At 43.2% G+C, this 16,326-nt stretch overlaps 1 protein-coding gene across 1 annotated transcript in view; it reads right to left on the reverse strand.

The window, feature by feature from the left end:
- The window catches only part of LOC124721881 (inhibin beta chain-like), a gene marked incomplete at its 5' end in the record, with an annotated part of 315,715 nt that overhangs the window by 106,086 nt on the left and 193,303 nt on the right, over positions 1-16,326 (reverse strand). The gene's annotated exons all lie outside the window — the stretch shown is intronic.

The raw sequence follows: 16,326 nt of genomic DNA on the forward strand, positions 1-16,326 counted from the left end.
GTAGTCTAGTACCCGCTATATCTACAACTTGTACAGAAACCATACCGCACTTATAAGGGTAGAAGTGCATGACAGGGAAGCAGCAGTCAAGCAGAATGTGAAACGTGTTTATAGCCTGCCAATGATGTTATTCAATCTGCACATTCAGTAAGCAAATGGGGAATTTTGAATGGGAATTAAAATTAAAAGAAGAGAAATAAAAAATAGTCCATTTGCCGATGATGATGCCGTTCTGTGTAGAAGGTAAAGGACTTCGAAGAGCAGTTGGACAGAACGAATAGTGTCTTTAAATACTAAAACAATCGTAATGGAGTGAAGTCTAATGAAGTCAGGTGATTGACAGAACTAAATTAGGAAATGAAACATTAAGAGCAGTCTATGAGTTTTTCTATGTGAGCTGCGAAGTAACTCACGAAGTAACGTACCTGTGAAGTTACCTGGATGCGTATAAAAGGTCTAGGTAAAATCAAGTTAATTGTCAGATGTTTTTACCATCTACGCGATTCCGCCGTGACAGTTTTACAGTCATTCAAAGGAAGTCTACGCTAACAGGAGAATGGTCCAATCCGACATGTCGAGACCCCCTAAATGTTTTTATACAGGAAGAAAGAAATAGAATGACAAAATTATCTACTAAGACACACTACAAGTATTTATTAAAAAAGGTTGAAAATAGACAAATTCGTAGCTCGCCAGGTGGCTGCAGAAATGCACACCCCTGCCGTAGCTGTAGCCGGCAGTGTATGCGCCACACCGCTAGCTCACATCCTTCGTTGACAAAACATCGGTAAACAGATAACACGGCACAATGCGTTCGTAATTTGTAAAGTGAATTTCAGTTTCTGCTGATAGTTTCTCTGACATCACTGTTCACAGTTAGTATTAGCTCGAATTTGCAGCTCATTTAATATCCATAATAATTAGCAGTTGCCTTTGCGTTATCGCCAAGCGTTAACAGTGAATACAAAAGTGAATTAATTAATTTCTTTGCGTTTTATTTGTATATGCTTGCTAATAGCATCTGTCTCTGTGCAGATTCCAGAGTTTCACAGTAATGTGGAATTCAGTTAACGCTTAAAATCTTGCAAAGGACGTAGTATGCCTGAAAAATTACTTCTCCCGAAGACCTACACATGCGTTATTTATTTGTTAATTTCTTTGATACTCATGATGTCAAAATTTCGCTAGAAATTGTGGAAACATTAGAAGAAACAGGAAATAACTCTGACGATTCCGTGAATTGTGGTGGTGCCTGCGCTCTCGTAGGAACTTAAGGAACTGAGTGCATTTCTCTGCGTCTTCTCGGCGCCAGGTCTCACTTCGACGCACCTATAAGATTATGACCGCATTCCCGGTTGAAGTTGTTCTCGCACATTCCAACATCTTCTGCTTCTTTAATAACAGAATCCCAGTATACTGAAGCGTGATACATGAGTCTATTGTCATCGAACATTATTCGGTGTTTATTTGTGAAACTGTGTTCAGGAACTGCTGATTTCCCAATCTCTCAATTTGTGGTGTGCCTTTGGTGTTCTGCACAGGGTCCTACCTATTTTGCAAGACAGCAAAACGAAGAAGCACAGTACGTAGATCATCACGAGATTGTTCAACGTTTTCGCGTTTTCGTTTCTGGAAGAGGGCTAACTTTATATCTTAAACTCCACAAATATTCTTTCGGAACACATTCTTCGTATTATTAATACATAGAGCTACGACTGTTTGTGACAGGGACCATCTGGATCCGGAGATTAATGAAGACATACGCGGACCAATCAAGAGCCATCTGTGGGCTATAAATTGTCTCCACCACAGAAGCCACGACAATCAGTTGGTCCAGATGAATACATTGGAGGACTTTATCGAAAGCTGTAGACTTTATGCAGATCTGATGCGACAAGTAAATCGAGAAACTTATATAGACAGATGTCGTAAGGACCTTCGATCTCACATCAAGAAGCGCCATTGGACAGACATTAATCATTGTAGACAGTGTTGACAATATTTCATATAATTATGGAACTCGTTTGATGTTCACATGGTATGATCGTTTTGGTGAACGATAATATCTTCTGTAGAAAGCAACATGGATTCTACCAATAACAATTTCGTGAAATTCAGCTTACGATCTTTGTCCATGAGTTCCTGAAAGCAGTATATAACGGCGCCTACGTTGATGCCATGTTATTTCGCTTTCGGGAGGCCAGATTCGTGATTGGATTCAGTAGTTCTTAGTCAACTTAAGTAACCACATTGTCAATGTGAAATCGGGATTACCCCAACAGAATGTTACTTAAGTGTTATGTTGAGTACCAGTGCTGTAGTTCTGGTAATAAAATTACGATAAGTACAACTAGACAAATATCGGGTTGATCAACATTCCACTTGTATACGGCTAAGTTGATGAAAATGACTGATATGCAGCACGATTGTTTCACCGCATACGGTAAATACTCACACGACATTCGGAGCAGCTGATAGAAAACCAAGAGAGGGCGAAATGTTGGTAGTAAATACTTCGTTTTCGACAAGCGTGTTTTCAAAATTTTAATGTTTACGTACAAATAAGTGTGTTTTATGTGCTTGACACATTTTACATTTAGTAGTAGGGCTACTGCTGTATTATAGGTATCCTGTATCCTATGTCAGTTATTCGGGATTCCTGTCCTGTATTGGATGTCATAAGCGGCTGACGGCCGTCCATGTTCCCATGGAACGATTTTCTTTGTGCGGGACATTTTGAGACTCTTTGAAGAGGAACTGTCCACCAGGACTCGGCAAACGGTGCAAGCCTTGGACACATTTAATGCTGATGTGAGCTATATCTATAAGCCAATAGTGGTGGAGGACTAACCACTATGAGTACTGTCTGCGCACTGCTATTTACAGCGCCCCATGCTCCAGCTACAGTTCCGGAATTTGGTGTTATTCATCGATGAATTCCCGTTCAGTCGAGATGACATTGTGAACTCACACAACATCACGTTTGCAAGGACGAAAAATGCGTGTACAGGCGGTTAAAAGTAATTAACACAGGCTCGGTGTGAATTCATGGATCTGGATGACTTTTCGATTGGAGCTGTATCTAATGCCAACCAGACAAAGAGGACCAAGCCGTCTCATTTTTCCAGATACGTTTTTCCTGTCCTGATTTCTTCAAAAGAAAGAGCTTCACAAATTGGACAAGTCAATACTGAGTTGGTCCAGTTTGGCCCTTACGCAACCAGCTATTCGGCTTGCCATTGTTTGATAGAGTTGTTGTATGCCCTCCTGCGGGATATCGTGCCAAATTCTGCCCAATTGGAGCGTTAGATCTTCAAAATCCCGAGCCAGACGGAGGACCCTGCCCATAATGATCCAAATATTCTCATTTGAGGAGGGATCCGGCGACATTGCCAGCCAAGGTAGGGTATGGCAAGCACAAAGACAAGCAGTAGAAACTCTCGCCTTGTGCCTTATTTTGTTGAAATGTAAGACTAAGATCGCTTACCACGAAGGGCAACAAAGCACCGCTGTGCTTTAAGGTTGCAGCCGATGACAACCAAAGGGGTTCTACTATGAAAGGTAATGGCACCCCAGGCCATGACTCCTGGTTGTCGGACCGTATGGCGGGCGACAGTCAGGTTGGTATGCCACTGCTTTTTGGAGAGTCCCCAGACAGGTCTTCGGTGGTTGTCGGGGCTCAGTTCGAAGTAGGACTCAGCAGTGAAGATATTTCTACTCCATTTAATGAGAATCCAGGCCAAAGATGTGTCTAGAGATGCTCCGGACAGCGGTCGGATATCGACCTGATTGTCGGCCGCCAGACATCCGGAAGTGATGGTTTCGGGTGATGTTTCTTTTCATAGCAGGCCCGTTTGATTGTAATCCGCGACTCCCTTACAGCACAGCGGTTCTTCGACGGTATTCTACGCCCCGTTTTATTGCCCAAAGCAAGCCATCTTGGACATAGAGATCATCAACATAATGCCCGCTCGCACATGGCGAGAGTTTCTACTGCTTGTCTTCGCGCTTGCCGAACCCTATCTTGCCCAGAAAGGTCGCCGGATCTCTCTTCAAATGAGAGCATTTGGGGTATTACGGACAGGGCCCTCCAACCAGCTTGAGATTTTGACGATCAGTTGGACAAAATTTGGTACGATACCCTCAGAAGGATATCCAACAACTCTGTCAATCAATGCCATGCCGAATAAGTGCTTGCATACAGCCCATAATTGGACTAAAACGGTATTGACTTGCTCAATTTGTGAGGCTCTTTCTCTTGAATAAATCACCCGGTTTTTCTGCAGTCGCTTGTTTCTCAGTACACGTACATTTCCTCTACCGATTTCAGTGCCATACGGATAAATCCTTTGTCGTGGTCGCTCTCTGCATCGCCGCTATACACTTTGCAATCAAGCTGAAATCAAAAATTTTGAACACCTTCAGTAAGTCAAAGCACGGTGTGATGCACTTTCCTTGCGAAATTTGGACTACACACCCGTCACTATATCCAATCTGTTTTCAAGTTTTCTCCCCACGGCACTGGCCTTCGAATTTCGGTACATGCATTCACTCTTGAAAGTAAGGCTGAGTTTATTGTCTCGCTCGACATATTATGTGATCATGCAGCACATGCAGCCATCTTACACTGAAGACTAATGAATGGATTCTATAGCTAATTATGCTACCAAACACAATCAGAAGAAGCTTTGACGCCACAGTTCTCAAACTTCGGCATCTCACAGGGCCTAGACTATGCATTTCGGGAATCGACTTCTCGCATGAAAAATGACCGGTTTGCCATTCTGCGCAACATACTAAGCGTTGTCGAGGTTTTTTTTCTGTAGCGTCGTAATATATAGGATTCAGTATACGGCGCTGGGAGCTCTGTGAAGCTGGCCACGGATGACGCTGTCTTAGCGCCAGCAAAATAAAAGGAAATATAGAAATACTTGCTAAGCTTCGATACTTGGTGCGGAGAAATGTAATTGATCTTTATCATACACAGATGTACCGTATTTTGAATAAATAGTCGGAAAGCTTCATTATGGTCTGTTTATATTTTGGACGACCGTTCACTACAAACAGTAACACCAGTAAAATATCTAGGAGTATGAGTCGGAGCTACGGGAAATGGAACGACCAGGAATATTAGATGTCAGACTGACATCACTGGAATAATCCTACGGAAACATACACGGTCACATCACATTAATGAATGTGACCACCTGTCAAAAGCCTGAACAACCACGTTTTGCAGCGCGGACATGGAAGAAGCGAGGCAGTGAGGTTCTGGAAGGTACAGACAGGGATGTGAGACCACGACTCAAGAGCCGTGGCCAGCTGCGTTTCTCAGTTGAGGTCTCATGGTGCGAACAGCCCGATCGAGGAGGTTCCACAGACTCTCGATTGGGCTTAAATCCGGGGAGTTTGGAGGCCAGGGAAGTATAATAAACTTATCGTTGTGCTCTTTGGACCACACACGTACAAAGCAAGCTATACAACTCATTGCGTTGTCCTGTTGGAAGATGCTATCATGCCGAGGAAAAATAAAGGGGTGGACATAATCGACAAGGATAAATGCATACTTATTTTGATCCATTGCGCCTTCCAGAATGACGAGTTCACCCAGGAGATTCCACAAAACCATCCTGCAGACCACAACGCTCCCTCCTCCGCCCTGGTCCCTTACGAAGATTATTGCAGGTGGCCATCTCTCTGATGGAGCATAAAACGTGATTAATCTGAAAATTCCACCTTTCGCTTCATCCTTCGTTCATCCCTGTCATCTATGGCCCGTGGTGCTCCACAGTTGCCTCGGCGCCGGTTTTGGATAGCGTCACGGTATATTTGAACCACGGCAGCACGCAAACAGCAAATTTAGCTGTTTCTGAAATGCTTCAACTCTTGAATGAGATTTTCACTCTGCAGTGGAGTGTGCGCTGATATGAAACTTCCTGGCAGATTAAAACTGTGTGTCGCACCGAGACTCGAACTCTGGATTGTCTCGAAAATCAATTATCAGGCCCTTTTGGACATGAGATAAATCGTTCCGCTTCCGCATTACGACAACGACTGCACGTTTCCCGCGTCTGCCCAACACGCTTTATATACCCTCATCTGTTAGTGCTGCCGCCTGCCGTCTCTGAGTGATTAATGCATGTTGACGTCGAACATAGGCAGTGGCCACATTAATGTGATCGGACCGTGTAGTGCACCGACGGAAGGAGTAACTTACAAAACCCAAATTTGACTGATTCTCTACTAATGTTCGTTAGTCTGCGATCTTTAAGAGTAGGATTAAGAGAGGCGATCCAAAAAAGAACGGCATGTTTCATTACGGGTTCGTATAGAAACACGAGAGCTGATCAAACAAATATTCTCATGAAACTTCAGTGGGTCACGCTGCAGCACTACGACGGAGATTTAATACCACAGACTCAATAAATATGGAGACGGACTAAGAGTTTTACACAGACATTGTTGTACGGATCATGGTTCCGTCTTTGGGCACCGCAAGCCTAGAGGTCTTGATAAACACATCATACGTGGTTGGCCGTTAACCCTCCAATTGAAATATATACTCGGCGTCCAGGGTGGTTGAGACAGTCTCTTATTGAAGCCATAGTTAGACCAACTCTCGAGTACAGGCTGTTTCACACTTCCTATTGCAAGGTTCTAGGGTGTATCGAATACTCGTTGTCGGGTGCCCTTCGTGACAGAGGACATCTCTTCAAACTCGAGAGTAGGGCGCGTCCGTGCTGCACCACAGTTAACCCAGATATGTGATATCGTAATTACAACAGAGACCGACAACAGCGCTTTCTTCTCAGCTTCATTTGGTGTTGAGCAGCGGGAGATTTGGTAATGACCCGATCTTCACACTTATTTCATATCCAAACGGCACATTTCAGGACATGGCTTCCCTATCAAAACTATCTACTAAGACCCCTCCACAATCCCTTGAAGCCTATAATAGGATCTGTGAAACCCTCTTTATGGTTAAAATGGTGGTAGAGCATTTTCCCGCGAAAGGCAAAGGTCCCGAGTTCGAGTCTCGGTCCGGCACACAGTTTTAATCTGCCAGGAAGTTTCACATCAGCGCACACTCCGCTGCAGAGTGAAAATCTCATTCTCCTCTTTATGGTTGTTAACACGCCTTCTTGACCTGGTCATTGATTTAGTAGTGTTTGTATTCTTTGTTACTTTGGAAGACGATTCTGGCTTTCGTTTAATGGTACCGTTTCGGGCTCACGTTACTTGTGGTGCCAACATTCGCTCTCTACTGCATTTCCCACTATCATCGTAGCATTGATTGTTGTTTCCACACCCTGCGTGGTTCGCGGAGCGACCCGAGCAGTTACTGGTAGGATACGACACTTCAGGGAAAATCAAAGGCTTTCGAGCTGTAACAAAGCTACGTTTGTTCTTCCCGCTTACCGATTGCGGATGGTACCCTGAAATACTCTCGGCCACACAGCGTAAGACGGCTGGAGAAATGCAAGCGCAGATCAAAGAAGAGTGCGCTGATAACTGTTCTTTGAAAACTACAGAGACTTGTTGTGTAAGAAGCCATCCCTCCGCTTGATGTAGCGGAGGTGCTGGGAGAATAAATTGAGCGAGGACTACGAAACCGAAAGGATGTTTTGCGCTCGCGTTATGCCAGTGAGGGGAGAAGGGAGCGCCGCAGCAGCACAGACTTGGCCGCCTGCCTCGCGTCTCAGATGTCCCGCACTTGTCAATACTGCGTACTGCCGCCTACGCACACACTGTCTGGAACTATGCCCGCTTCTCAGAAACTACTCAGTACCTACTTTTACTCATTCTTTATGTGTGTACAACAGATGAGGCCGCAACAGTACCAAAGGAATAAATGCTTAAGGAGAGAGAGGGAGGTGGTAAAACTTAAAGACGAAAGTAAATTTCGCTTGATGGCTCCCTGCCGAGTAACACAGCTCGATGAAACTTGGACCACACAGTATAGCACAGAAGTTAACTGAAAGAAATACGCTATGAGACGAAAATAAGTTACACTTTTATTTTAAAGACAATAATTACACTGAAGTCACCACGATGTAGGGTGGTCCCCTGGACATCACAAACGGCGGAACATGATTCTTAACAGGATGTATGATCACCACGGACAGCTATACATGCTATGCAACGTGCACCCATGCTGGCCACATGGTTGCTAGGGCGTTGACAACTGATGGAAGGTCTTTGGTGCCTGTGGACGTCTCCCCACCGCATTCCACACTTGCGTGATGGGATTTAATATTGGGAATGGGCAAACTAGTTCACTGGCCGAACATCCTCTCGTTCCTAAAGCTTCTCTACCTGTGCATTTCTATGCGGTTGCGCATTGTCATCCATAAAAATGGAGTCAGGGTCGAATGCACCCATAAAAAGATACACATGAGCAAAGAGTTCAGTATAATAATTACGTTAACCGATGAGCATGCCGTGACCAAAGATTTGGAGATCAGTACACCCATGTAATATTATGCTTCCCCACGCAGTAACACCTGGACCTACAAAATGATCATATTGGATATGTTCCCGACTGCGATACGTGTTTCCAACTCTCGCCATATGAGGGTACGTAGTGCACTCAGGAACATTGTCGAATATGATGGTTTTGATGGACCACGTGTTATGGTGAGAGGAGAGCGTAACGTAGCAATGGCGTATTGGCCTCCAAATCTTTGAACACGGTACACTCACCGCTCATTGTTATTGTGACAGTATGCTCCTTCCCCAAGTGCTTCTGGGTGCATTCGGCCCTGGCTTCATTTTTATGGATGACAATGCGCGACCGCAGCGAAACGCACAGGCGGAGAATGAGAGAATATTCGGCGAAAGGACTGGGCTGGACGTTCTCCGCTCATAAATCCCATTGAGCACGTGTGGGATGCGTTGGGGAGACGTACGGTAGCACGTCCTGATGCACCAACGAACAGCCAGTAGCTGTCAACCGTGGTGGTGAAGGAGTTGAACGCCCTACCATATGATCTCCGTACCAACTGTTTTGCCAGCATTGGAGCACGCTGCAGGCGTGCATTGCTGCATGTGATAATCACACTTCCTATTAAAAACCATGTACCGCCTTTGGTTATGTCCAGGGGACTATAATGAATCGCAGTCACTTCAGTGTAACTTTTTTCTTCGGATAAGAGTCATATTTTCGGTTCGTTTAATTGCGTATTTCTTTCACTTACCCTAGCAGTAGTTCTATCTATGTATGGGGAAAGTATCAAATGGTAGCTTGTAACGTGCTGCAGACGAGTGAGCGAAGATCGGACTGGACCAAGGAAAATGCAGAAAACTGAGTAAGACCTTTGCGGAGGATCTGTGCTTCCATTAGTTTAATGCTGTCGCGTCTTGCAGTTAAATACCTTTCTTTTCTTCTGTAATGTCCAGAAAAATGCTTCATTTTCTTTTAAAGTGTGAATAAATATATTTTGTTTTACATAAAGTACTAAGTGCATACGTTTAGTTCATTATTTTGTACTAAACGAATTTTATTACTTTATGAAGTTGGAAGAGCGACAGGATTCCATAATTTCAACAGCAGCAGGTTAAAGCCATTTACTAAGAAGATTTCATATTATTATTTCAGTCTGAGAAAAAAAGTTGGTCTGGCGGTAAAGCGGGTCTTTGGACACCGAATGTTCACAGGGTAGAATCCTGGTCGGTCCACGAAGCAAACTGTAGGTCTCTTTGCCCGGTGGGATTACTGGGGTTGGTTAGGGACACGTAATTCGTCGATGTGGAGTCTGATTGGAAGGCCATTGAGCTAACTTGATGTGAGCAAACAGTTGATAACATGAATTTGCAAGACAGGGAGGAATGTGAACCTCATTCTTCAAGTATCCTAAATGAGTCAGCCTTGTAACTAATAGTACATAGAGTCTCGTTCTGCAACTGCTGTAGTACTTAAACATTGCGGAAGACTTTCCACTAAGTTCTGTTACAATGAGGGTGAAATCCGTTTTCATTCCCGAAGCATGTGAATATTTCTTCCAGGGGACTTGGGCTGTTGGTATGCTGTGGCTCTTAGCAGCTAAAATTTTGGCAGTGCGTTTCTTTCGTTGTCTTTCTTCTTGTGTAAAAAAATTTCAGGGTAGGTTTCGACATGCCTTATTGGACCATTCCCTTGTAAGTACCCTCCACCACACACCAGCCAAGAAAGCGAGTTAATGGTGCATTCTCACAGAGGAATGTTTAAAATTTCAAGTCTCTGGCTCATCGAAAAATTAATTCAAATCAATTGCTAAATTTGTACCGGACAGAAAGACAAGAAAACGTCTTAATGAAAACGTAGTGACATAAGAAGTGGCAACCATTAGATACAGGTCCATTTGACATTTGTGACACATGACAGGCTAGAGCTGATCTATTTATTTACACTGGAACAAAGAGAATAGAGGAACTGTACCCTCGCCAGGACCGGAAAAGTGGCTTCCTATAGCATTCTGGACATGTATGTGTACATAACTATGTATATTAGTGTAGACTGTGTTAACTGCAAAGTGAATCTGTGTAACTTGACATTTTACCTGCAGTTTCAGAAATTAGATGTTTAATCGCTATAAATGAACTACTTTACACTTACATGTTCACTGTAAAATATACACTGCCGGAAAAAAATTAGTACTCCCTTTTAGAGGTTCCCAGTAGCAGAGGAGCAAAGTTCTAAATTTATCCAAGATGGCGGCTCTCCTTGGGTGGTCTCCCCATCTTCTGTCTCTGGAGTGCTGTAGTGTAGATTTGGATATGTCGCAATTTAACTGATGCACAAATTAATTAAATTATGCAAATTAATTAAATTAAAATTGGCGGGAAACTCAAAAATTGCGTAAATTTCGGAAATGTCGGGAAATTTAAAAAATAGTAGGAATTTCAAATTTTGGCTCCCCAGCTCACAATATCACGACTGAAGGGTGCTGTTGGCTCCCCCCCCCCCTCTCCCATTTACCCTCTCCCCTCCCCAATTTTTACACTTGTGAATTGGCGGGAAAAGTATCCAGTCTGTACTGAGCTGCTAAGGAGGAAGGTACAGTCTTTATTTGTTTATAGATCTGATGGCCAGCTGTCCCAGTGAGCTGCCCCAGCGCTGCTGTGGCGCTATAGAGCGGCGAGTAAGGCAGCTATCCTCCAGTGGAGTCACGAAGTACCAGCACTGTGGGTTGTGATTTGACACTCGGTTGGGATGTGCCTAATGTTCTGCTGGCGGGGAGGTACTTTGTGGGTTAAAGAGGCGGCTTCCTTTGATGGTTGTAAAATACTAAGACGCTCAATGATTCTAAGTGAATACCAGAATCTGTAATGGTGTAGGCCTTCAGAACCACGCCACTCTAATGTGACGGCGGTTTCGAAGGTCCTCCTAGAAAGATCGGCAAACACGAACACAGAACGCTAACCACCGGAACCATCTCATCATTGAGTGGCTGCTTCAAAGCCATCCTTGCAGCTGCAGTAAGTTGTGGGGGGATGCAAGCAGGAACCGCCTCACCATATGGCGGTGTTTATAAAGGTCTTTCTGGAAAGATAATGGTGGACATCTGCTCTCACCAACAAAGAACAATGCTTCCAGGAACAGCTCCATTGATCTAAGACATCCATGAATTTGAGGAAAATTGTAATGGCATTTGCTTTGTCTTAGACGGCAAAAGACTCTCCTGGGAGGGGTGCAGAATGCTGACAAAAACCGTCCTAGGACTCATGGGTTAAACAGCTAGTGGCTTTGATGGAGATGGCAACAGACTCTCCTGGTTGGTTCTTACTGAATTTAGCCGCCAAAATTCTTCTGCTGGTGTGGGAGCACTGCCGACCACTTTCTACAGGTGGACAAATTACGAGACTTTCAGCGGAAAAATATTTAATACAGCTCGAAAACTACAGGAGTCATATTTCACTGATAGTTACACCCAGCAAAAGAAGGCCGACCGGTGTGGCCGCGCGGTTCTAGGTGCTTCAGTCTGAAACCGCGTGACCGCTACGGTCGCAGGTTCGAATCCTGCCTCGGGCATGGATGTGTGTGATGTCCTTAGGCTAGTTAGGTTTAAGTAGTTCTACGTTCTAGGGGATTGATGACCACAGATGTTAAGTTCCATAGTGCTCAGAGCCATTTTTGAACCAGCAAAAGAAGTCTTCTGATCATGAAATATAGAAACTATTGAAACTCCCTGGCAGATTAAAACTGTGTGTCCGACCGAGACTCGAATCAGGGACCTTTGCCTTTCGCGGGCAAGTGCTCTACCAACTGAGCTACCGAAGCACGACTCACGCCCGGTACTCACAGCTGTACTTCTGCCAGTATCTCGTCTCCTACCTTCCAAACTTTACAGAAGCTCTCCTGCGAACCTTGCAGAACTAAGAAACTATTGCCAGAGACATAGTCAGTTACACTTCTCTACTACTATTGCCAGAGACATAGTCAGTTACACTTCTCTACTACTATCGAGGAAAGCATGAAGTTTTCGGCGTGAAACCAAACATGTTACACACCGCAAACGATCGTCCCACCAAACTGTATTGCTACGTCACTGGAGTAAACACAATTCGTCTGGTTCCTCTGGCACAAAGGCGTCTGTTAACGGTGGTGTTTCCTGGCCCGCCCTGCTTGCTGCCGTGGTTTCTGCAACGAGTTGTGACTATCTCGAGACTCTGGGAGTACACAAATATTTACTTCCTGAGCTCTGTCGATGAGAATGGCTTTGTTAGTCTCGAATTAATTTACCGATATCGAAACCGATATCAGCTGCAATATCCGATTTCACACGCCAAAAAATGACGGTATTTGTGACACTTTTATACTGAAATCATCGAGCAGCATATGAAAATTTCCAAAATTTCGTGTATTTTCACGTGCTTTTCCGGAATATTATACCATTTACACGACTGTTCTCGATATCAGCCACATAGCAATATGCTACGGATCGCCTGCACAGTATAATTCCGAAGATAAAGAGTGGAAATTATATCTCTAGAGAGCCGAAACATTAACGAGGTCATTACGTGGGACATGCTGAAAACCATTAAGTAACTAGAACCTTACCTCGCCTGCAAAAGTTTTTACGTGAAAACTCGAAAATAGAGGAAACTAGTAGTTCCACTCATATTTTTAATGAATACCGATGACAATGATATATCGGATTCCAAAAAAAAATTGTTCAAATGGCTCTGAGCACTATTGGACGTAACATCTGAGGTCATCAGTCCCCTAGAACTTAGAACTACTTTAACCTAGCCAACCTAAGGACATCACACACATCCACGCCCGAGGCAGGATTCGAACCTGCGACCGTAGCGGTCACGCGGTTCCAGACTGAAGCGCCTAGAACCGCTCGGCCACACCGGCCGGCATATCGGATTCCAGATCATCCTTGTACATTACAGAGTAAACTAAGGTTTTAATACTCATAACTTTATGTGTTTCGCATGTTTAGAGAACTAGTAGATGTCTCACTGGTATTTCACCATTTCGATGCAAACAACACATCAAAATCGATGTTCTCTCAACCGAATAAAGACGGGAAATGTGTGGAATAGCAGTACACCTCATAATCGAACAAGAGGCTTCTTGAATTCTTGGAATTGCCAGACTAACAACACAAAGAGAGAGAGAGAGAGAGAGAGAGAGAGAGAGAGAGAGAGACTTGTAACTACGGTTGCAGGTTCGAATCCTGCCTCGGGCATGGATGTGTGTGATGTCCTTAGGTTAGTTAGGTTTAAGTAGTTCTAAGTTCTAGGGGACTGATGACCTGAGAAGTTAAGTCCCATAGTGCTCAGAGCCATTTTTTTTGTTTTCTGTGTACATTCGCTATTAACGCTACCAGGTATGTCCACACACGCAATAGCAAGGTGCTACTTTCTTTCCAAAATGACGATCTTGGTGGACGTCGTCTGTGCTGCTTGAGCGTCCAAAACCTCATCTACGGGTGTGAGAATGGTCACGTGTCCACTGCTACAAGCATCGTTGCACAACGAATGCACCACGTGCAACTTGAGTGGCACTTCTCCGAAAGGGCCATCCCGCTACTCAGATGGCCAGCATTGGACCCCTTTCAAACTCGCTCAGTTGGCTGTAGGAAACACGAGTGCGTCTCCGTGGTATGGTTTCCTGCTTCCTTCACACGTAGGCACTACAAGGAGCCTTCTGTCTGTGAGCATTCCTTATTAAAAGGTAGACACAAAAGGCGCTCTGGTAGATTGCCACTACACTATCTGTTGGCGGACGACACTGAAACCATTATCAGCACATCTTCTATCCCCCAGGTGACGTATGCCACTTTGTCTTTCCAGGAATACTAATTTTCTTCTGGCAGTACATATATAAAATGGTGTCTTTTACCGCTCTTTACATAGTGAAAGATATCTAAAATGATTCGTAATTGTAATTAAGCACCATTAGTAAATTAATTATGTGTTTTCTGTACACATTACTGAATCTTACACTAATAAAGAAGTTTTTTATTCTGGAACACAGCCTGAAGTCAGGTGATAGCTATGTCTCAGTAGATATAAAAATAATTTCATTTATTGACTATAAAGGTCAATTATTACACTGTACTATTGATTAAGTAATTATTTTGCTTTCATTTTAACTTTACGAAGCTATTTTTGCGCAGGTGGAACATAAGTTATCTGTGTTACTTACATAAGTACAAACTGAAGCTATTAAGATGATTATCTACTGCTAAAGTAATTGAGAACAGAGCTCCCGCTACAGAGAATGCTCTCCTACTGATGAATTAATGTTCTGTTAAAAGTTTTGCTCGTGAAAGCAGTGGTGTTATACTGGTGAGAAATGTGCAAGGTTACCTCTACAATCACCAAGAGTTTGCACGTCTCCCTCAATAGGTGTCTCAGGATAATTCTTAAAAACTTTTGATCAAATGTGATATCCAAAGAAGACCTTTGGCGCAGAAATAGAGAGGAACCTATCACCATCCATATGGATTCAGTTCTAGCTTTATGCCTGTTACGTTTCTGGTTGGCGTTAAGTTTTTAATTGATGAAGCTTAAGTTTCAGTTGACGATATACGACTTGCATATCAAAGTCGTTTTGTACATATATATTCCATGGTCAGTAGATGACGAGATAATCCCGAAACCCATCACGACAGGAAACAATATAAAGTAATTCACAAAAAGCCAGTGAATATTTGTAAGCAACCTTACAGCATTTTTAAAGTCTATTTCATTACAGAGTTGACCTTATCGTGACTAGCACATCCCTCAGAAGAGATAAGTGAAAGGCTGTAACAAAAATGTTTCAGAAATTACTACGAAGCTGTAGTTGTATGTGAAGTCAATGAAGGGGTTGAAAACTTCTATAATATTCTTCTGTCTAAACACTAGACACTGAAAGAAATCCGAAACATCAAACTCTGGATTTTAAAATTCATTATTTCATCCATAAATGGTTATACTGAAATAATAGACGGAACTGATCCTCCATGGCGTACAAATCTGGTGATATCACTGTTGCAGAAGCAACGAAAATTCATGCCAAGTTTAAAAGAACGCAAAATCTCCAAGACCGTGCGATATTTAACAGAAGCTCGAAATTTAGAGTGGAATTCAAAGAAAGATGCTTTTGACAGTTTCCACAATGAAACTGTATCTAAATCTGGCAGGAACTCCATTGACATTCTGGTCGCATGTAAAATACGCCAGCGGCAGGAGACAATCACTATCGTTACTGTGCGACAGCAATGGTAATGTTACTAAATATTATTTTCCGCAATTCCTTCACCAAGGAGTACGAAGTAAATATTGCAGAATTCGAATCAAGAACAGCTGTAAAGATGAGAAACTTATAAGTCGATATCCTAGATGCAGCGAAGCAACTTAAATCACTTACTGAAGGCAAGTCTTCCGGTCGAGTTAGTATACCAAATAATTTCCTTTTAGAATATGATGACATAATTGCTCCATATTTAGCAATCATATGCAACCTCTGGCTCGACGAAAGATCCGTACCTAAAGACGGAAAAGTAGCACAGGTCATACCGATACTCAAGAAAGTAAACCGGAGTAATCGGCAGAATTATTGTGTTCAAACTTCGTGAGTAACCTCGAATGAAACGATTTATTGACACTTAGCCAGCACGAATTGAAAAATGTCATTCTTGTGAAACACAACTAGCTCTTTATTCACACGCAGTAATGAGCGTGATCGACAGGGCATCTCAAATTAACTGCATATTTCTATACTTCCAGAAAGCTTTTGAAACCGTTCCTCGTAAGCAGTTTCTAATCAGGTATCATGCCTATGGAGTATCTTCTCAGTTATGCGACTGGATTCTTGATTTTCTATCAGAAAGGTCACAGCTTGTA

Source organism: Schistocerca piceifrons, chromosome X, assembly GCF_021461385.2.
Source record: "Schistocerca piceifrons isolate TAMUIC-IGC-003096 chromosome X, iqSchPice1.1, whole genome shotgun sequence".
NCBI lineage: Eukaryota > Metazoa > Arthropoda > Insecta > Orthoptera > Acrididae > Schistocerca > Schistocerca piceifrons.